Here is a 23,759-nt window from a genome sequence, read left to right as displayed (position 1 = left end):
TCAGGGATAGACGCCCTGGCCCAGAATTGGGATAGACGCCCTGGCCCAGAATTGGGACATGAATCTGGCTTATGCTTTTCCACCATTGGCTCTAATACCGAGAGTCTTGAGGAAGATCCAGGAGAGCCAAGCGGCAGTAATCTTAATTGTACCATGCTGGCCCAAAAGGAACTGGTTCCCCCTACTGAAATGGATGTCCCTAGAAGAGCCAGTCCATCTACCAGCAAGATCGGACCTTTTATTTCGGGGCCCTCTAGTTCATCAAAACCCGGGTCTGCTACAATTAGCAGCTTGGACCCTGAAAAAGAGATCCTGAGGTCAAAGGGTCTTTCAGAACCAGTCATTTCTACCATCCAAAACAGCAGAAAGCTGGTGACTTCCGCAATATACAGGAAGATACGGAAGAAGTTCTGTTTGCAAAGCACAACTCCTTTATCAGTTTCTGAGGGCCCAGATATTCCTAGAATCCTAGACTTTCTTCAGTCAGGCTTTGATAAAGGGTTAAAACCTAGTACGTTAAAAGTGCAAATTTCAGCTCTGTTCTTTTTATGACTTCCAGTTAGCCAGTCATCCCTGGGTAATGAGATTTATTAAAGCCACCCAACGGCTTAGGCCAACAATACGCAGTTCAGTACCTCCCTGGGATCTCAGCCTAGTTTTGAATGAACTTCGTAAAGAACCATACGAAACACTAAATCAAGCCGACTTAAGAGCAGTAACCCTTAAAGACCTTCTTAGTGGCAATCACATCAGCAAGACGTATCGGTGAGATTCAATCCTTCTCCATAAAAGACCCATATCTGAAGATTCAAGATGACTGCATCATCCTAAGACTGGATCCCACCTTTCTTCCTAAAGTAGTTTCTGACTTCCATAGAAGTCAAGAGATTGTTCTACCTACCTTTTGCCAAAACTACAGTAATGAGAAGTAGGGTTCTCTTCACACATTGGATGTTAAAAGAACAATACTCCACTACCTAGAAATCACAAATAGTTGGAGAATATAGAGTAACCTCTTCATCCAGATGGCCAGTAGAAACAGAGGGAAGAAGGCGTCCAAAGCTCCACTAGCTAAATGGATTAAGTCAACTATTAGTGCAGCCTATATTTCAGCGGAGAGAACCCCACTAGAAAGCCTCAAAGCGCACTCGCTGATAGCAGTCTCGGCTTCATGGGCAGAACGTGCTGGGGCTTCTATGGACCAGATCTGCAGAGCTGCAACTTGGGCTATATCCAATACCTTTTGTAGGCATTATAAGTTGGACGTTATAGCAAACCAACAAACTACGTTCTGGAGGAAAGTCTTCCAAGCTGTTATCCCACCCTAAAATAGGAGCTATTTGGTTTTTCTCCTGGTGGTGCTGTCAGGAGGGACGCCCTGGAAAGTAGGAATTGGTCCTACCGGTAATAGTGTTTCCAGGAGTCCATCATGACAGCACCCCCTTATATACCCTCCCTTGAGTTTCTTGCCTGATATGTGATGTAAACATGTGTAGAGAGGAAGTTCAATTAAATAGTGTTACATCCATCCTGGTGTGGTACTTGGGAAAATCACCTGAAGGGTGGAGGTGGGGAGGGGCTATTTAACCTCTTCTGTGTTCCTGTCCCTATCAAGGATATGAAGGACAACCTCCTGGTGGTGCTGTCATGATGGACTCCTGGAAACACTATTAGGCTAGGTTCACATTGCGTTAATGGTGTCTGTTAGACGGACTACGTTACACCACGGCATAACGCAGTGGTAGTGTAGTCCCTAACGCCGCCATTAACTCCTATGGCCGTCATTGAGTAACGGACCCAGAGACGCGGGCTGTAGCGTTTCCGGGTCCATTACCGCTAGCGCTGATAGAGCATCTGCTAGCTCTATCTGTGCTAGCATGGTGCCAATACCTGCACTTGCGTTAATAGCAGCCTGTTCACGCATGTGTTGAACGGGCTGCTATTAACGCAATGTGAACCCAGCCTTACCGGTAGAACTAATTCCTACTTTTTTTTTTCATTTAGGAAGCTATAAGGGTTAAAATTTGTCCAGCTGTTTCTCATTTTAACAAAATTTGCAAAACCATTTTTTTAGGGACCACCTCACATTTGAGGTCACTCTGAAGGGCCAATATGATATAAAGTGCCCAAAAGTTGTTGTGCAATTTTTCCTCAGTATGCCGATACCCCATATGTGGGGAAAACCACTATTTAGGCACACGGCAGGTCTTGAAAAGGAAGGAGCGCCGTTTTACTTTTTGAACGCAAAACTGTCTGGAATTGAGGACGCCATGTTGCATTTGACGAGCCCCTGATGTGCCTATACAGTGGAAACCCCCCACAAGTAACCACATTTTGGGAACTAAATCCCTCAAGGAACTTATCTAGATGTGTGGTGAGCACTTTGAACCTCCCAAGTGCTTCACAGAAGTTTATAACGTAGAGTCGTGAAAACAAAAAATCTAATTTTTTCCACAAATTATCTTTTAGCCCTGATTTTTGTTTTTACAAGGGTATCAGGAGAAAACGTACTGCAATAGTTGTGAAATTTCTCCTGAGTATGTCAATTCCCCATATGTAGAGGAAAACCTCCAGGCGCACTTCAGGGCTCAGAAGGAAACTAGTGATGTTGTGAAATTCAGACTTTGATGGAATGGTCTGCAGGTGTCATGTTGTGTTTGCAGAGCTACTGATGTGCTTAAACAGTGGAACCCCCCCCCACAAGTGACCCCATTTTGGAAACTAGACCCGTCAAGGAATTTATTTAGACATGTGGTGTGCATCATGAACTTCCAAGTGCCTCACAGAAAATTATAACGTTGAATCGTGAAAATAAAAAAACAAATTTTTTTTTCCCACAAAGATCATCTTTTAGCCCCAATTTTTTATTTTCACAAGTGTAACAGGAGAAAATGAAACTCAAAAGTTGTGCAATTTCTACAGAGTACGCTGATACATGTGGAGCTCGGAAGGGAAGGTGTAATGTCTTGGAATTCAGACTTTAACCCCTTAATGACAACATGTCTTTTAACTGACTTGAAATATAAGAGAATAGCATCCGCATACAGGTAACAATCCAGCAGCTGTCAGTTGTGCACTATAGCTGACAACTTATTGTATCAGCCACGATCAGTGTTTGCACCGTCCAAATCTGTTTAACCCCTTAGATGCTGCTCTCAATGGTGCCTACATCATATAAATGGTTAACAGAATGTGGGGGCTTCCTCTTTATCCCAATTGGTGCACTCAGATCATGATTGTGTGGTGCTGATGTTTGCCATGGCAATTCATGACCAAATAGCGGCCTTACAGTCTGACGGCTGTTGTAACCTGTTCAGAAGTTAGCAAAGTTTAGGTGATAAAAGTACACATTTTCATTTGTCATGTCACTTGCATTAATTTCTGAAAATCACTTGAAGGGTTAATAAACTACTTGACTGCCATTTTCAGTATGTCAGGGGGTGCTGTTCTTAAAATGGTGTAACTTTTGGGGGTTTCCCAATATATGGGATCCCTAAAGTCACTTCAAACATGGATAGGTCCCAAAAAAAAAAAAAAATTCCTTGAAAAATGAAAAATTACTGCTACACTTTTAAACCTCCTAAAATGCTAAAAAAATAACATTTTACAAATTATGCTGATGGAAAGAAGACATGAGGGAAATGTTGTTTATTAAGGTTTTGCTGTGGTATGGCTATCTGGATTAAAGGGATAATCATTTTAAAGTTTAAAAATTGCAAATTTTGTAACATTTTTATCAAATTTCTGTTATTTTTTTTTTTTATAACAAAACACAAAACATATAACTCTAAATTTACCATTATCCTAAAGTATGTGTCACGAAAAAACTGTCTCAAAATCACTGGGATTTGTTGAAGTGTTCCAGAGTTATTACAGCATAAAAGTGACACTGGTCAGATTAAAAAAAAATAAATAATAAAAAATTGGCTGTTACTTAGGGGTTAATGGAATGGTCTGAGGGCGTCATTTCGTGTTGGCAGAGCCCCTAATGTTACTAAACAGTGGAAATCTCCTAAAAGCAAACTCAATTTTGAATCTTCACCCCTCAAGGAATTTATCTAGAGTCAGTTTTATAGTAATGACTATAATGCTTTTGGTTTTCCAAGTGTATGAACTTATGTGGTGTTATGTGTAATGTGTGTGGAGTACATCAGATTATAAAAGTGTGTTGTGTCAACAGGGAAAAAACTAATTTTATTAATTTGTGGACATGCAGTATGCTTGAAGCAATCCTTAATTCATAGGCCAGGTTTCTCAGGGCAGGTTTCACAAAGGTAAATGGTGTCCTTTCGCACAGGGCTGTGGAGACGGAGCCCATTTTGGTGGAGTCGGTATAAAATGGACCGACTCAGACTCCTAAAATATATAATAAATTGTGTACAGTAGTTCAATGCACTTTGTGGGGAATATATTTTTTTTCATAAGAATTTTGGATAGGATGAAATGTCCTATAAATGTCTGTCCCATTCCTGATCTAAGGTCTAGACTTTTAGCTGAGTTGAATTTGTGCTGCAGTTTATGTTCATGATAAATAGTGACGCTCCTCTTCTACAGATAAGGGGGAAAAAATAAACACACAGGAAGGAATGCCTGCATTCATCTCAGAACTTCTGGAGTGAATAGGAAAGCAAGATTAAAGAAGGTAAGTACTTCCTAAAGCATATCTAAACATTCAATAAACGGTGCATAAATCAATAGTCCAGTGTCACGGATCCCTCTCCGTCCTGCCACTAAGGCTACGTTCACATTAGCGTCGCCTCGCTGTTGCGTCGGCGACGCAGCGGCGACGCGCCCCTATGTTTAACATAGGGGACGCGTGCGTCTTTTTGCACGCGTTTTCCGACACGTGCGTCGTTTTAGACGCTAGCGTCGGACGCAAGAAAACGCTACAAGTTGCATTTTTCTTGCGTCCGATTTCGGCAAAAAACGACGCACGCGTCGCAAAACGCGCGCGTTTTTCCGTGCGTCGCCGCTGCGTCGCCGACGCAACAGCGACGCGACGCTAATGTGAACGTAGCCTAATTCGTCACGTGTCCGCTCTCAAGCTCATGACTTGGGGGTTGTTCCTGAAAGGGTTAATCTATCTCCCCACTCTCAGTCCAGCATTCATCCTATGTCCTATACTGTAATGGGAGCATAAATCTCACACTGACCCAGACCACACACCCACTCATACACGCTGCCACCACTCACCGAATACACGGGTGAGGAGTCCCTGAAATATTATTAATACTGTCTACCACTCATAAAGCTCACACACCTTAAGCTATGGATCCTTTAGAACATATAAGGTTCAACTGTTAAAGTTTTATGCTTTAATACAAAATAGATTCAATTGCTTACAAAACAGTATAAAATAAACAGGAGAAAACTTGCAGAATTAGCTAATTTGTAGTTTGCTTCTGCTCCCTGAGGGGTGAATGGACTGGAACACATCAGCTTCCCAGGCTGCCCTCACATGTGAACACGATTCTATGTATACAGGCCTAATTTATAGATTTACTCTGAAGGTCAGATTTCTAGACCAGCCCCTCAGGTTAACATCATAATTGCTTGTTTTTGATTGGACCGTGGCCGCACCTGCAATGAATATATTATTTGCTCTGAGATTCCCTGTGTAAAAGTTTCCCACAGATAGATAGTATCAGGCTGTAACTGACATCTCTCTTCAAATAGCTAGGAGGTGTCAAATGTTCCCTTTCTTCTTGGTTCCCAGCACGACCCCCTGGTGAGATTGGAGACAGAAGTCTGCTGTCTCAGGAAAATACATATTAACACCTGGTTGAGACCTGCAGCCTTCAGGACAGATGTTACATTATTACTAGTCACACAATAAACTTATACATAGTTCACTGCACACATATATATTTATACATATTTCACTATACCTCCCTCCTTATGAATGTGCATGAGGTTGACTTACAGGTCAGCTCCTGAGCACGTAGCTGGGTCCGCCTCACCTTGGCGAGATAGGCCTTCAGTACTGCCATTATCGATACTTTTCTTATGCTGAATTGTGAAATCATATTGCTGTAATATCAGACTCCATCTAAGCAATTTCCCGTTATCCCCAACTACTCTGAGCCAACTTAATAGGTTATGATCTGTGATCACGGTAAAGTCGCGCACATATGGTTGCAGCTTCTGCAGAGCCCACACAATTGCCAAACATTCCCTTTCAATGGTGGCATAAGCCACTTCCCCTGCCAATATCCCCTACTTAGGTCCATGATGGTGAGGTTTGATGCTTTAGGTAGCTGCTCTAACAGCTCGTCTATCCTCGGCATGGGGTAGCCCTCACATGTAGTCAGTACATTTAATTTCCTGTAGTCTACACAGAACCGGGTAGTACGGTCCTTTTTTGGGACAAGAACCACAGGCTAGGCCCAGGCACTCTGATTCTTGTTTCACCTTGAGGTTCAGCATCTCCTCTACCTGTTCCCTCATGTGTGCCTTCACCTCTGCTGACATCCGGTATGCAGACTGCCATACTGGGGGATTAGTACCAGTGTCCACATGGTGAGCTGCTAAGTGTGTCCTCCCAGGCTCCCCTGTTAATACTTTGGTGAACTTGCTGAGCGCCCCCATCAGCTGAGACCTCTGACTGTGGGATAGCTCAGGGTTAAACTCTGCTGACTCCAGGGACTCCATGTACTGAGTCCCAGTCTCCACATCTAGTAACAGATCAGCCTCCCCCTCTTCAGGCAGGCTACAGACAGGTAAGACACAGGTCTCCCTGTCATGATGAGCCTTCAGCTTATTCACATGAAATGCTCTCTCTCTGTCTCTCTCTGTCTCTCTCTCCCCTGTAGTTTTGGGGTCGTCCTCCCAACAGTCCTTAATCAAATCAAGTGGCCCCCTGACCCTCCTCCCATAAACCAGTTCAAAGCGAGAGAATCTTGTAGACGCCTGGGGTACCTCTCTGTAGGCAGATGGGGGAGGTATCACTCCCAGACTCTCCCTTCAGTCTCCACCAGCATTTTGAGCATTTGCTTTAATGTTCCGTTAAAACGCTCGCAGAGTCTGTTGGTTTGGGGATAATAGGCCCTGGCCAGAATATGCTGTACTTGTATTTTCTCGCAGAGGCTTTCCATCAGATTGGACATGAACTGAGTTCCCTGATCAGTTAACATTTCCCTGGGGAAACCCACACGAGAGAGAACAGTCAGTAAAGCATCCGCCACTTTGTCTGCTCGGATGGAGGACAGTGCCACAGCTTCTGGGTATCGTGTAGCATAGTCCACCACTATGAGGATATACTTTTTGCCAGAGCTGCTAGGGATTGCAAGTGGCCCTATGATATCCACAGCCACTCGCTGGAAAGGCTCATCGATCACAGGCAGTGTTATCAATGGAGCTTTCTGTATATTCCCGGACTTTCCAACTCTCTGACAAACTACATATGATCGACAGTAATTGGCAATGTCCCCATCTTGGGCCAATAGAAGTTGTCAGGCGAGCTTTAGTCTTTTGCATTCCAAGGTGTCCGTCCAGAGGAATTTCATGTGCAATTCTCAATAATTGTTCCCTAAATGGATAAGGGACAATCAGCCGCCTTTCAAAGTCCAAAGGTTCTGTAGTATCCGTGGGGAGTGTCTCTTTATACAGTTTGCCCTGGTCCCAGTATACTCTTTTTGTCAGAGGTAGCAGGGGGTTGGTCTGCAAGACATCTGAGCTTCTCCAAACTGACATCTGTCCACAGGGCCTCCTGGAAGCTCTGACTGTCAGTCTGCAGGCCCTGGTCTAGTGGGACTGCCAGGCCCTGGTCTGAAGCTGAGTCTTCAGTCTATTATCAGGGACCTTGGTGGGTCTGCCATGTGAGGAGGCTTCGGGGCCACAGTATAGGCCTCCTGTTCTGGCAGTTCTGTCTGAGACTCATCCTCTAATCTCTGGGGCTGAGTCTGAGCTGAAGCCTGACTCCGGGTCACAGCTGCCACATACGTACAGTCCTGTGCATTGGGACATTTTCCCTATTCGCACGGGATCTCAAGTGGGTCACTTACTTCCATCTTCTCTGTATCATTTACTTGCATTGGAGAAATATAATGGGACACCATCCTCCCCCGGTCAGTACCTAGCAACACATTGGTGGGAATAGCCTCTGATACTCCCACTTCCCTCAGTCCCTTCCCTGCTCCCCAGTCCAGGTACACAGGCCATGGGCTCGGCAGGGCTGACCCCTCCAATCCCGGTTATAGACAGTCTTTCCTGGTATGATATCGGCAGGGGTTATCATGGCTGGATGCACCAGGGTTACCTCTGCCCCAGTGTCTGAGTCCAATGGTGACTTTATTGCCAACAGTGACAGATTGACAGTTCTCATTAGCCTTCGCAACAGAGCCGGCCACAAAGAGGACAAATGGTGGGGACACAGACTGCTTTGTGGTTGTAGTTGGGCGTTTCTCCCTATCAGGGCAGACAGCGCTAACATGTCCCACTTTGTTCCAGGAGAAAAACCGGCGTGCATCACCTAGAAATGTCTATTCCCTGGGATCCCATAGGAGGTGGGCTTGGACAGCACTGGTGATCGACCGACAGAGGGAGAAGGGTCCCCGTTTGGCTTACCTCCCTTCCAGCTGAATCCCGATGGCTTCCGCACCTCAGGCATCCTGTTAGTCACATAGCAGTTCCGCAATCTTTGCAGCCTTATCCGCAGTTTGTGGCTCCCGATCACACACAAATTGTCCGCAGTTTGTGGATCCATATTCATGTAAAAAATAAAGAATAAAAAGAAAAAATATGGATATACTCACCCTCTGACGACCCCTGGCTCTCAGCGTTGCAAGTGGCAGCCTCCGTTCCTAAGAATGCATTGAGCGTAGGACCTGCGATGACGTTGCGGTCTTAGGAACGGAGGCCGCCGCTTGCAACGCTGAGAGCCAGGGGCCGTCAGAGGGTGAGTATATCCATATTTTTTCTTTTTATTTTTTACATGAATATGGATCCCAGGGCCTGAAGGAGAGTCTCCTCTCCTCCTGACCCTGGGAACCATACGCACTGCACACGCCGTATAAGATGACTGGGCGTATAAGATGACCCCCATCTTATATGGTGGGTATATCCCAAATTCCATATTTTATATGGAAAAGTTGGGGGTCGTCTTATACGCCCAGTCGTCTTATACACCAGAAAATACGGTACCTCCCTACCTATACAGCTACTTTGTACATTTTTTTTTTTTTTTCTCTAAAACAAAAATCGAACGTTAGCAAACACTGATGTCTAACCTATAAAACTACTCTGTACGTTTTTTTTTTTTTTTTTTGTCTCGCAGACAAAATAAGATGTCACCAAACACTGTGTGATGCCCGCTACACTAACATGCTACCTGTAAAACTGCTCAGTACATATTTTTTTTTTTTTTTTTTTTTAATTCTCTGAAACAAGATCGGATGACAGGTGTCATGATGCAGAGCGATGACCGGAAATAGCGGTGCCGTATATATATTTTGCTTTGCGGGAATGCAGCTCCCGCAGAGCAGTATATATACAGCGCATTTTGGGAAGGCATTAACATTTTTTTTTTTACACCTATTAAATAATTAAATAAAACTGACATGGGGTACGCGCTATTTTTGATAACCAGCCAAGTTTAAACACAGCCGGGGCTGATATTATCAGGCCGGGAAGGTCGATGGATATTGGCCCCTTCCCAGCCTTAAATTACCAGCCCGTAGCAGCCTCAAAATTGACTCATCACGTTAGATGCACCAATCCTTGCATTTTGCCTGACTTTCTTGGTACATGGGCAATCGGTGTAATATTTTTGATGGTTGATGTCGGCTGTGTAGTGTAGTTATCAAAAATGTAAAACACTTCATACTAGAATCCATGTAATTTTTTTCAATTTATTTATTTTAGTACCCAGGAGTGACCTTGGAGTCTGATGTGTGTCCAGGCGTCTTCACCATGCTTTTCCCATTCCATATGAGCACTGATTCCATCCATTTCTGTGATTTTGTTTTTTTTTTTTGTTTGTTTGTTTTTCCTGCCCACCAGCCCTCCTGCTGGGGTCTTCTGGTATAATTCTTTACCATTGACTTCCATTATACTTGGAACTCGAGTCTGAGCGTCCGACCTGCTTGATTGAAATAACGAGCGTTTTGGTGCTCGCTCATCACTAGTGGATACATTTGATAACTGTGGGGAATTTTCAGGAATATGTGGCGAATAGTTGATGGATCTTCTGCTTTCTGTACTTTCTGAATGGGCCCCTAACCAGGTAATCGTGACTACAGCTTGACTACAGCTACCTGGTGCACCCTAATTGTGAGTATAGGGGAACATCAGCAGATGACTGCGCTGTGATTGAAACTAAATCTACTGTATATAAAAAAAAAAATAAAAAAAAAATACTGATATTACTATATGAGGACCATATATTGGTAGATACAAGTCCTTCAGACAATATAAGAGATAACAGCACAGTTAACAGGTGGTGCTATAGAGTTTAAGTCCTTTTTCTCAGAAGAGGCAATTTGCATATTTAATTTCCCAGAGGAGCATTGCACGGCGAATAAGGCTCCTTACCTTGACAAGCCAGAGCTGGTATGTCACTCTCCATAAGGAGAAACGTTACCCCTTAGACCCCAGTCCAGAGCCTCTCACCTAGCCAAATTAGTTCTCATGCTTCGCACTGACGAGGGCCAACAGCCCGAAACACCGTGTCTGCGAATTGAGATACTGATTTGGCTTTTATCCTAAGTCATATTGCACGACTCGTTAATGGGTTGATTGTGACTTGTAGGATCGCTACTTCCAACAGGTGGCGCAATAGAGTTTAACCCCTTAATGACAGCCAATACGTCTTTTAACTGACCTGAGATATAAGAGAATAGCCTCCCCATACAGATGACAATCCAGCAGCTGTCGGCTGTCCACTATAGCTGACAACTTGCTGCATTAGCCACGATCAGTGTTTGCACTGTCCAACTCTGTTTAACCCCTTAGATGCTGCTGTCAATAGTGACTACATCATTATAAATGGTTAACAGAGTGTGGGGGCTTCCTATTTAACCAAATTGGTGCCCTCAGATCTTGATTTTGTGGTCCTGATGTTTGCCATGGCAATTCATGACCAAATAGCGGCCTCAGAGTTTGACGGCTGTAGTAATCTGTTCAGAAGTTAGAGGCATTTAGGTGGTAAAATACACATTTTCATTCCTATCATGCCACTTTGCATTAATTCCTGTAAAGCACCTGAAGAGTTAATAAACTACCTAACGGCAGTTTTCAATGTCAGGGGGTGCTGTTTTTAAAATGGTATCACATTTGGGGGTTTCCCAATATGAGACCCCTAAAGTCACTTCAAACATGGATAAGTCCCTAAAAAAATAAAGTTTGTAAATTTCCTTGAAAAAATGAAAAATTGCTGCTACAATTTTAATCCTCCTAAAATGCTAACAAAACAAAATAACATTTTACAAATGATGCTGATGTAAAGCCGACATGTGGGAAATGTTATTTATTAATGGTTTGCTGTGGTATGGCTATCTGGATTAAAGGGGTAATCATTCAAAGTTTGAAAATTGCTAATTTTTTAACATTTTTCTCAAATTTTTGATATTTTTTTATAAATAAACACAAAACATATTGACCTAAATTTACCATTATCATAAAGTATAATGTGTCACGAAAAAAGAATCTCAAAATCACTGGGATTTGTTAAAACGTTGCAGAGGTCTTACCACATAAAGTGACACTGGTTAGATTTCAAAAATTTGGCTCCGTCACTAAGGGGTTAAGTCCTCTTTTTCTCAGAAGAGACAATTTGCATACAGTTATAGATAGTAACTTACAGCTGACGTTCCTTCTTATGTAGTCATTCACTTTTCCCATCTTTTCCATCTGGCCCAGACCGACATGACAACTTCTTCCAGCCACGACTCGTCTGCAGAGATTACAACAACAATACGGATACACCTAAATAAAATAGGAATGGTTGGTGATATCAACTTCCTGTTTGTGGCACATGAGTATATGGGAGGGGGAAAACTTTTCAAGATGGGTGGTGACCATGGCGGCCATTTTGAAGTCAGCTATTTTGGATCCAACTTTATTTTTTCCAGTGGGAAGAGGGTCATGTGACACATCAAACTTATTGAGAATTTCAAAAGAGAAAAAACAATGGTGTGCTTGCTTTTAACGTAACTTTATTCTTTCAAGAGTTATTTACGAGTTTCTCTTTGTTTACAGCCATTGACAAGTCGCAGAGGTTAACACGTGAGGAGTGCATAGAAATTGTTGATGTCTGGTGAAAGCAGTACAGGGTCATTGCAGCAGATTTCAATGCAAGACACCCTATGCAATAAAACTGTCACCATTCCCATTTTATTTAGGTGTTTCCATATAATGGCCCATCCAAAAAAGTTTGCTTCATCACTGAACATAATGTTCTGTGTAAACTGAGGGTCCTGTTCCAATTTTTGTTTTGCCCATTCTGCAAATTCAACTGCCGATCTGGGTCATCCTCGTTGAGATGCTGCAGCAGCTGGATTTTGTAAGGGTGCCATTTGTGAATAGCTAATATCCACCAAAGGGATGTTCGACTGATGCCAGATCGGCACGTACAGTAACAATGGCCCCAGTATCACAGACTTGAGCAGACGTTCATGTGACGACTCTTTAGGCTTTTCTCAATTCTCTTCTATTGTGAGAAACCAAACCTTTCTAGTCGACACATACAAATGGCAAACATGGGGTCCATAACCACCTGATACCTCCAGTGATATTGGGATCATGCAGAAGGCACTCCCTGTCATATATAATGTCTCCCTGTCAGGATATAATGGAACTAGAGAGAGTACAAAGGAGGGCAACAAAATTAATAAAGGGGATGGGAGAACTACAATACCCAGATAGATTAGCGAAATTAGGATTATTTAGTCTAGAAAAAAGACGACTGAGGGGCGATCTAATAACCATGTATAAGTATATAAGGGGACAATACAAATATCTCGCTGAGGATCTGTTTATACCAAGGAAGGTGACGGGCATAAGGGGGCATTCTTTGCGTCTGGAGGAGAGAAGGTTTTTCCACCAACATAGAAGAGGATTCTTTACTGTTAGGGCAGTGAGAATCTGGAATTGCTTGCCTGAGGAGGTGGTGATGGCGAACTCAGTTGAGGGGTTCAAGAGAGGCCTGGATGTCTTCCTGGAGCAGAACAATATTGTATCATACAATTAGGTTCTGTAGAAGGACGTAGATCTGGGGATTTATTATGATGGAATATAGGCTGAACTGGATGGACAAATGTCTTTTTTCGGCCTTACTAACTATGTTACTATGTTACTATGATTTGTCAGTCTGGAGTCACATAAAGTGACTGACTGCAGACATTTATTCCAAGCCATTATTAACTTTATAATAAATTGCTTATTATTAAAGCAGCACTCCAGCAGGGTTGTTTTCTCTAGCAGCCTTCCACGACAGCCATAGGAGGTTGTCTCCATACCCTAATGGGGGACAGGAAGCACAAGAGGTTAAAAACCCCTCCCACCTCCCATTAACCAGTGTCTTTCCTGTCCCCCATGGGGCATGGAGAGGTTTCTGGTGCGCTGCGCGGCCGGCTTTGCAGTTGTACCTGTGTTTTTTATTTTCTGCCGGGCATTGGTGGTCGGGCCCTCGGGGCTTCCTCCTCCGTTTCTTGCTCCCGTCTTTTCGGATTCGGGACCTCGTTCCCGGTCCTCCTGCGTCCTCTTGGGGGATAAAGTGGACCGGTGAGCCCATCCCGGAGGCCTCCCTGAGCTCTCCGGCATCTCCCCCTCCTGTGCGCGCTGTTCGGCGACCCGGAAGTCACATGGTGCCTTCTACTTCCGGGTCGGCGCTCCTGCATAGGAGCGATACTGTCCAGCGAAATGGACTACTGAACGGCGTGTGAGGCACGCTGCACCCTCGCACGCCTGCCTAGGACCACGGAGGGGGAGGGGTGGCTAATTGCCACGCGCTGGTGCAGCCTTATTTTCTATATAAGCTGCGAAGATGTCTCAGGTAAGCCTGCTGTAAGCATGGATTCGTCTTGCCCTGCAGCTGCAGAGCCCAGCGCTCCTCAAGCCCCTGTAAGTGTGGCCGAGATGGGTCCCATTCAACGGTAGTTTTATGTATACCTTCTTACGCCGCTTCCTCTCTCATTGCAGGGAGTCAAGCCTGGCCCTAGAACTACTACTAAACGCAAATGCGCTACCTGTAGTGTGAAAATGCCCTTAAATTGGGAGAAAAAGCTGTGCCAACCTTGTACGGATAAAATAGTCCGGGCGGAACACCCTTCATTAATTGAAGAAATTCGCTCCCTGGTTAGACAAGAGGTTCAAACCTCTTTGGCCACGCTCGCCCCCCCTTCACCACCACCACCACCATCCTCACCTGGTCCATCACTTCCCAAAAAGAGGAAAATCCAGGAATATTCCGGGTCAGAGTCTGAAGAGTCTTATACATCATCATCAGTCAAATGGGAAGATATGTTACCCCATAAATCTGCGGAAGTCAGGAAATATCTGTTTTCCTCTGAATACATTGAGGAATTGGTGTCTGCAGTGAGGAATACTATGGGGCTAAAGGAGGAACCAGTTCCTCAGTCTATACAAGACGAGTTATTCGGTATACATTCCGAAAAGCAACCAGGTTTCCCCGTACATAGAAGTATCATAGACATGATTAACAATGAGTGGGAACTACCTGAGAAACTGCTATCCACTCCTTCGGACTTTAAAAAACGGTTTCCTCTAGATGAGGATTCAATCAAATGGAACATCCCCAAAATAGATGTTCAGGTGGCTAAGAAGACGGCTCTGCCGTTCGAAGATTCTTCCCAATTAAAGGACCCCTTGGATAGGAAGATTGAGAGCCTTCTCAAAAAGTCCTGGGAAACGTCTACCTCGGCCCTCAGATTCAATATTGCATCCACTTGCGTGACCCGCTCTCTCTTCCGTTGGATAGAAGAGCTAGAAAACCACATCTCTCATCCTTGCAGACGCCTCACTAGAGTCTATCCGTGTGGCCGCCAGATCTCTAGTCCAAACAAATTCAGCCAGAAGGGCTCTCTGGCTAAAAATGTGGAGTGGAGATGTCACCTCAAAAATAAAACTATGTTCTATCCCCTTTAAGGGTGATTGTGTTTTGGCCCTCACTGGATGACATCCTAGAGAAAGCCACGGACCGAAAGAAAACCCTTCCTGAACAAAGACCTCCCAGGAAGCGTTTTTTTCGACCCTCCCAGCCCCAGCCCTCCCAGGGTAAAGGGAAAGGGAAAACCGGGAGGTGGCGTTATGCTAAGGGGAAACCAAAGAATATCCTTACTCCCCAACAAACTCAGCAGGAAAAACAATGACTCCGATCCTGTGGGGGGGAGGCTTTCGAACTTTGTTCTCAGTTGGCAGAATATCTCCAACAGTCCTTGGGTAGTAAGTGTGATCCAGCAGGGTCTTCTCATAGAGTTCGATGCGCCTCCTCCCAGGATCTTAAGAGTCACCTCCCCGTCATCTCGGGAGACTCAAAAACTGATGATGGCAGGAATACAGGACTTACTAGACTCGAGAGCTATTTCCGTGGTCCCGGTAAACGAGCAGGGGGAAGGTCACTATTCCCGTATCTTCATGGTAAAAAAGCCTTCCGGGCAGGCTCGGATTATAATAAATCTAAAAGCTCTCAACAAATACATAACTTACCGCAAATTCAAAATGGAGTCAGTAAAAACAGCCATCCCTCTGATAGCTCCTCATTCCTATATGGCGACAATAGATCTCAAAGATGCCTATTTCCATATTCCAATGCATCCTCGCCACAGGAAATACCTAAGATTTGCGGTCCAAATCAATCAAAAGGTCCTACACTTCCAATACAATGTTCTTCCCTTCGGGATCTCCTCGGCCCCAAGGGTTTTCTCCAGAGTCATGGCAGAAGCTGTAGCTCACATCAGGAACCAAGACGTCGCTATAGTGCCATACTTGGACGACCTTTTAGTAATTGGTCCTTCAGCCGAAATTCTCAGAGGATCTCCAAAACTTTGGATATCTTACAGCTTTTGGGTTGGATACCCAATCTAAGCAAGTCCCAACTATTACCATCAAAGGTGATAAAATTTCTGAGTCCTTTTTGGACTCGGAAAATCAAAAATCTTTCCTACCAGAGGAACCTGATATCCAAGGTCTTAGACTTCAAGAAACAACGGTCTCCGACTCTGCGGACTGCAATGTCTCTTCTGGGGTCGATGACGGCCTGTATACAATCAGTCCAGTGGGCTCAAAGCCACTCCAGAGTTCTGCAGACACACATCCTAGGAAATTGGAACGGAAACCCAAATTCCTTGAACAGAAGAGTGTACACTCCAGGGAAGGTAAAAGCCTCGTTAACCTGGTGGGCGATCCAAAAAAACCTGCTACGGGGAGTAGACTGGATACAAGATCCACTGGTGACAGTGACAACAGATGCCAGTCAAAGAGGTTGGGGAGCAGTTGTCTCGCAGATCCCATTCCAGGGTCTCTGGAATCAGAAGGAAAGCTCCAGGTCCTCCAACTTCAGAGAATTAATGGCAGTGGAGAGGGCCCTTCTGGCCTCCAGCAGTCTTATTTTAGGTCAACATGTCAGAGTTTACTCAGACAATATGACGACTGTGGCACATCTAAAGCACCAAGGGAGCTCTAAGTTCAATCATTTGAAGACAATATCAAACAGAATTTTTTGCTGGGCAGAAAAACATCTCCTCTCTCTATCAGCAATACACCTCAAGGGATCAATAAATACTCATGCAGATCTCCTGAGTCATCGCGACTTGCATCCAGGAGAATGGAGCCTGAAGGCGGATGTTTTCAGAATGTTGACGGACAGATGGGGACTTCCCGACATAATCTCCTAGCATCAGGTCAGAATGCACAGGTCGAGAACTACTTCTCTTTAGACCCCAGGGACAGGTCTCGGGGAGTAGACGCCTTCGCTCATTCATGGAGATTCCGTCTAGCGTACGTGTTTCCTCCAATACCGTTGCTTGCAAAGACCCTCCGGAAGATCCGAGACGATCAGGTCCAGACTATTCTAGTAGCTCCGGCATGGCCAAAGAGAAGTTGGTATCACCTCATCAGAGAACTGAAGGTGGATGGTCTGGTCTTTCTCCAAACATCAGAGGATCTACTCTGCCAGGGCCCCTTTTATCATCCGGAGCCGCAAAAGTTCAAGCTGGCAGCCTGGCTATTGAAGCCCAGGTACTAAGAGCTAAAGGTCTTTCGGAGTCAGTAATCTCTACTTTACAGAAATCTAGAAAACCTGTCACCAATGCTATATATAGCAAAATTTGGAAGAGATTCTCCTCGTGGTGTCATCCTCATAATCCTGACCCTTTCCATCCTAATATCTCACAAATATTAGACTTTCTACAAAAAGGATTGGAGTTGGGGCTGAAGCCAAGTACCTTTAAAGGTCCAAGTGTCAGCTTTGAGTTCTGTCTTCGACCAAGACCTTGCAGGACATCGTTGGATAAAAAGGTTTATGGTCGCAGCATCAAGGCATTGTCCAAGAAAACAAATCTTTGTGCCATCATGGGACTTAAACGTAGTTCTAAAGGGCCTTACGGCTCCTTCATTTGAGCCATTATGATCTTTTTCCTCACAGCTTCTGTCCTGCAAGACTGCCTGCTTAGTTGCAATTTCTACTGCAAGACGAGTGGGGGAAATACAAGACCTCTCAATTAGAGAACCTTATCTTACTATAAGAGACGATTCCATTGTGTTCCGACCAGATCCATGTTTCCTTCCGAAGGTAGTGTCAGAATTTCATCGATCACATGTTATAGTCCTTCCATCGTTCTGTCACAATTCTTCAAACCCGGAGGAACACAGATTTCATACATTGGATGTACGACGTATAGTGTTATACTACCTGGAACAAACCAAATCCTTCAGAATTGACAAAAATCTTTGTTCATCTATCTGGCCGAAACAAGGGCAAGAAGGTAGCGAAGAGTACCATTGTCAACTGGATAAAGAAGGCCATTACTGAAGCATACTTAGCTCAGAATATTGCAATTCCTGCGGGCCTAAAGGCTCAATCCACTAGATCTACTTCCGTCTTTTGGGCTGAAAGGGCTGGTGCTTCAACAGAGCAGATTTGCAGGGCTGCAACATGGTCTTCTCTACACACATTTACTAAGCATTATAGATTGGACTTCTGGTCCAATCGGGATCTTGCTTTTGGCCGAAAAGTTCTTCAGGCTGTGGTCCCTCCCTAAATTCAGAATTGGTTGGCATTCCTCCTGTGGCTTGTCGTGGAAGGCTGCTAGAGAAAATTGGATTATTCTTACCGTTAATTCGGTTTCTAGGAGCCTTCCACGACAGCATTAATTCCCTCCCGATGTTCTTGGATATTTAGTCTGAGAACCTAAAGGTAACCGGTGCTATGGGTTCAGTTTTAAGTCACTGGTTAATGGGACGTGGGAGGGGTTTTTAACCTCTTGTGCTTCCTGTCCCCCATTAGGGTATGGAGACAACCTCCTGTGGCTGTCGTGGAAGGCTCCTAGAAACCGAATTTACTGTAAGAATAATTCTATTTTTCTCACCGCTGGAGTGGTGCTTTAATAGCAAGTCTCCTTGCCCGGTCATGTACTCATCCTCCAGCATATTTATCATTTTTTTTGGCACCGCTCCAGTCCCGCGGCTCAACTTGTGAGTACAGCTTCTGACTGGCCAGAAGTTAGAAGCTACGTCACAAGCACTCAATGTAAGTCTATAAAGACAGAAAGATGCGATAACGAGGCCAGAAAGAGGCTCTCATAGGCTTACACTGATTAGAGACCTCTGCTCCGCTCCATGAAACACTGGGGCAGTGGATGGGTCACAAACTGCAGAAGATAGAGCGGAGTCGAAAACTGCTGAAAACAAGGGTGACATCAACTTCCCCCCCCCAACTATTACCCCACTTGCTACCACTACAGGGCAAGTGGGAAGTGCAAAGCTAAGTGTCGGAATTGGCGCATCTTAGAGATGCGCCTTTTCTGGGGCGGCTGAGTTGATAGTTTTAGCCAGGAATGACAGTATCTGTGGCCCCTTCCTAGGCTATTAATATTAGCCCGCAGCTGTCTGCATAGCCTTTGCAGGTTATTATAGGGGGACCCCACGTCATTTTTTTTGGGGGGGTCTCCCTTTTTAATAGCCAGTAAAGCCTAAGTATACAGCTGAGAGCTGATATTTAATAGCCTGGGAAGCTCCTTGGGTATTGCCCCCTTCCGAGGCTATAAACATCTGCCCCAGTCACTGGCTTTCTCTCTGCTGGATTTGAAAATTGTGTGGGAGCCCAAGCCATTGGAGACACACCACACACACACACACACACACACACACACACACACACACACACACACACACACACACACACACACACACACACACACTCTACTAATTGCATTATTGCTTATTTGATAATCAGAAAATTGGAACAGCACAATGCTCACCAGTGGGTGCTAGGCCTCCCAGGCAACTCTTGCCCAAAATCGGACAAAAAAGGAAAAATGAAGGCAGCATTCCATAGTTATCCAACGTGAAAAAAGTGGTGATGTTTATTCAGACCCACGTGCCTGGGCGACGTTTTGGCTCACACTGAGCCTTTCTAAAGCAGTGGGTGTTACAACTAAGTGTGTTTTTATAGACCTAATTAACAATCATTTAAATATTCATAAGCAAACATTAAAGTGTATTAACATAATATTTCCTCAAATATATAAAAGATCCAATGTAATTCACATAACACCATTTCATATACCAAATCATCAGAAAGTGCTTCCGTGCTAAAGTGCTGTTTAATTCAATTCTATATCAACTTCCCATAATTAATGTGATCATATATCTAAAACGGGGACTTAATCATATCATGGTCTCTAGTGCAGCTGTGTCTTAAAACAGATTGGTCTTACACCCGTGGGATCATGCTGTTCCACATGGAGGACGCCATTCACGCTGACTGCAGCGTTGTCCTAAGTTTGTGCATGTCCTAGCGCATCACTACCCTATCATAGGCTGCCGGCCAAGCCTAAAAAGGGTGTGCCAATTTCATCTCGCGCATGCGCACTTCCACAACACCGACATCTCAGCGCTACCTTAAGTGAGGCATATTAATATGAAACCAAACGTATATTGCAGAATAAACCATCAGAATCTCTAAGGGCAGCGCACATAAGCAGCCTCATCCCCAGTTCTAATGGCACAATTATAATTATCATTTTGCGTATACATATCTTAATTCCTCTGGTTAGCAATCACCGTTTTTTCTCAAAAGCAGAGGGCAATCATGCTCCTTCATTTATATTTCAAGCTGCTATTTACCAGTGATGTACTGTATAAAATAGGAATCCGAACGCTTTAAAGGTTCTTAAAGATATTTTAACCCACCCTGGTGTATTGGACTGTACCCTATCCAGGTTACCTCCAGTCACCACATAGCACCCTAGAGAGAAATGATCCTTCCAGACCATAGTGTCTCAACCACAGTATCTATTTGGGTAAGTATACCCACTCCCTAGTGTCCAGTTTTATTCCATAGGCTAATTTCATGTACGTGAGAGCTAAAAAAAAGTACAAACGTCCTTTGTGGTCAAATAAGTATTATTATTGGCCGACAGTCCTACCCATTGTAATGAGATGCAAAAAATAAATAAAATATACAACGAAATATACAGAAAAAAATTATAATGAAAAATCTTCCGTCCTCCATATGGCAATACTTCATCCCAGGTGAGTATACAGTGTCAAGTGACTTGTGACAATAAATATATTATCTAGAAGAATAAACAAAAAAATATATCTTAAAATTAGGACATATTAACAGATATTTCTAAAACCAATACATCTTAAAGCATTCCAGGGCCCATACAATGCTAATCATGAGAAAATAACAAGGACAACCGTATTCAAATAATGGAATGAATCTTAAAATCCACATTAAGCCCCTTCGGTTTAAGGGTGTCTAGCTCGTATATCCGTTGTATGGGCCGCTTTGGAGAGTAAACGGTATCCATCTGTAGTAAGAATTAGCGGGCTTAGGACTACCACACTATCCATACATGTATCTACATCCAGAAACTATTTCTCCTTTTTCGTGTTGAGAATCTCTGATGTGTTGGATTTTCTTTGGTGACTTTTTTTCCTCCTCCTCCTGTAGCGTTTTTTGAAACCGAGCTGTGGCTGGAATGGTCAGTTGCATTGTCATGGTCGGAATTATTATTACATACATATAGACATACAGTACATACAACATAGAGTACATACTCACCGATCACCTGTATTTAATATTATAATAACGCAATAGTATACTCCCTGATCTGCAGTAATCCAATTAATAGAAGTGTCCCACGATGGATTCCTGTGGAGAACTGCCACATCAGCTGCTGCGACCGCACTCCAGGGGCTCCGGGATACAATGACGGAAGGTATCCCTCCGCCACTGTGAGTATAGTTCATACTCTCACTTGCGGCACTGCTGCGTGGGAAAATTCCATTGTCTCCTGTCAGTGTTTCCTTGGAGGCCCTATAGAGCGATGACATCACCTCATGTCACTGTTCTATAGGGGAGATCGTCATGGGACACTCGTTATTAATTGGACTACGTCGGACAGGGAGTATACTGTTGGTTTATTTTTTTGCAGGCGATCGTGGGCGTTGCAGGATTTAGGCATTGTTGTAAGTATGGTGAAATTAAGAACATTAAAATACTTTATTCTTTTGTGTGTTTTTTTTTAACTCTTTCACTAGTATAGGATTAGTAATGGATAGGTGTCTTATCGACGCCTCACCATTACTAACTGGGCTTAATGTCCTTACAATGCAAAGGTGACATTAACCCCTTATTACCCAATATCCCACCACTACAGGGGAGTTGGAAGAGAGGGGCTAAGTGCCGGAATTGGCACATCTTACAGATGCGCCATTTCTGGGGTGACTGGGTGCTGGTATTTGCAGCCGGGGTGGACAATATCCATGGCCCCTCTCTAGGCTATGAATATCAGCCCGCAGCTTTCTCAGTAGCGTTTCTGGCTATAAAATATAGGGGGACCCCACGTCATTTAGCTAGTAAAGGCTATTCAGACAGCTGCGGGCTGATATTCATAGCCTGGGAAGGGGCCATGGGTATTACCCCATTCCCAGGCTACAAACATAAGGTCCCCGGCCGTTGGCTTTCCCCCCTGGTGCAGAAACTTTTTTTTTTTTTTCCTGTTTAATTTAAAAAACAAAACATACTGTTCATTAATAAACATCGGCCTTGCTATTATATATCTACAAATAGATGTAGATAGATATATGGATAGTTAGATAGTTATATGGATAGATATATCTCTCATTCCATCTATCTATCTATCCCATATCTATCTATCGTTCTCACCCACAAAGCTCTTCACAGTGTGGCACCCCCTTACATCTCCTCCCTCATTTCTGTCTATCGGCCTAACCGACCTCTGCACTCTGCAAAATGACTTTCGACTAACCTCTGCATTAATCCGTACCTCCCACTCCCGACTCCAAGCCTTCTCCCGCGCTGCGCCAATCCTCTGGAATGCTCTACCCCAAGATATTAGGACCATCCACAATTTGCATAGTTTTAGGCGCTCCCTCAAAACACATTTGTTCAGAGCGGCCTATCACGTTCCCTAATCAGTTATTTTGTTTGTGTAGCCCATTCACTATCTCCATCTATCCCCCACTCCCTGAAGATGGCTGGACCATCATTGTAAATACGTCATTGTAAATACACACCTGTATTTCGTATCTCCCCCACCTCATTGTAGATTGTAAGCTCTCACGAGCAGGGTCGTCTTCTTATTTTGCTTTAATTATTGTATTGTTAATGTTCTTACTTATGACTTTTGTGTTTGAAACTGTTAAACTGTAAAGCGCTGCAGAATATGTTGGCGCTATATAAATAAAGATTATTATTTATGATCTATCCCATGTCTGTCTGTCTGTCCATCTGTGTGTAATAGAGTGTGGGTTTGACAAATGTAAAAGAGGAGGTTGGACATGAAATTACCGTATATACTCGAGTATAAGCCGAGATTTTCAGCCCAAAATTTTGGGCTGAAAGTGCCCCTCTCGGCTTATACTCGAGTCGCGGTGGGGTCGGCGGGTGAGGGGAAGAGGGCACTGAGGCATACTTACCTAGTCCCAGCGATCCTGGCGCTCCCCCTGCCTGTCCCACAGTCTTCGGTGCTGCAGCTCTTCCTGTCAGCGGTCATGTGGGACCGCTCATTAGAGAAATGAATACGCAGCTCCACCTCCCACAGGGGTGGAGCCACATATTCATTTCTCTAATCAGCGGTGCCGGTGACCGCTGATAGAGGAAGAAGCTGCGGCACCGAAGACCGTGTGACAGAGGGAGCCGGGAGCAGGTAAGTATGTAATATTCACCTGTCCGCGTTCCACCCGCCGGGCGCCGCTCTGTCTTCGCGTCCTCTTGCTCTGACTGTGCAGGTCAGAGGGCGCGATGACGCATATAGTGTGCGCGGCGCCCTCTGCCTGATCAGTCAGTGCGGAGAGACGCCGGGACCGGACGCTGGGAGCTGCAAGCAGCGAGGTGAGTATGTCATTTTTTTTTTTTTTATTGCAGCAGCAATGGCACAGCTTTCTATGGCACAGCTATGGGGCAATACTGAACGGCGCAGAGCACTATATGGCAGCTATGGGGCAATACTGAACGGCGCAGAGCACTATATGGCAGCTATGGGGCAATACTGAACGGCGCAGAGCACTATATGGCAGCTATGGGGCAATACTGAACGGCGCAGAGCACT

At 44.4% G+C, this 23,759-nt stretch overlaps 1 protein-coding gene across 1 annotated transcript in view; it reads left to right on the top strand.

Moving 5' to 3' along the window:
* LOC138663580 (oocyte zinc finger protein XlCOF22-like) overlaps positions 1–23,759 on the top strand; it is a 113,050-nt gene that overhangs the window by 4,921 nt on the left and 84,370 nt on the right. The window contains exon 2 of the mRNA XM_069749829.1: positions 4,555–4,642. The gene's annotated coding sequence lies outside the window, so the exon portion shown is untranslated. The remainder of the gene's footprint in view (positions 1–4,554; positions 4,643–23,759) is intronic.

Source organism: Ranitomeya imitator, chromosome 2 (assembly GCF_032444005.1).
Source record: "Ranitomeya imitator isolate aRanImi1 chromosome 2, aRanImi1.pri, whole genome shotgun sequence".
In the NCBI taxonomy this organism is placed as follows: Eukaryota; Metazoa; Chordata; class Amphibia; order Anura; family Dendrobatidae; genus Ranitomeya; species Ranitomeya imitator.
The sequence above is the reverse complement of the archived record's forward strand: the minus strand, read 5'-3'. Positions and strand labels throughout refer to the sequence as shown.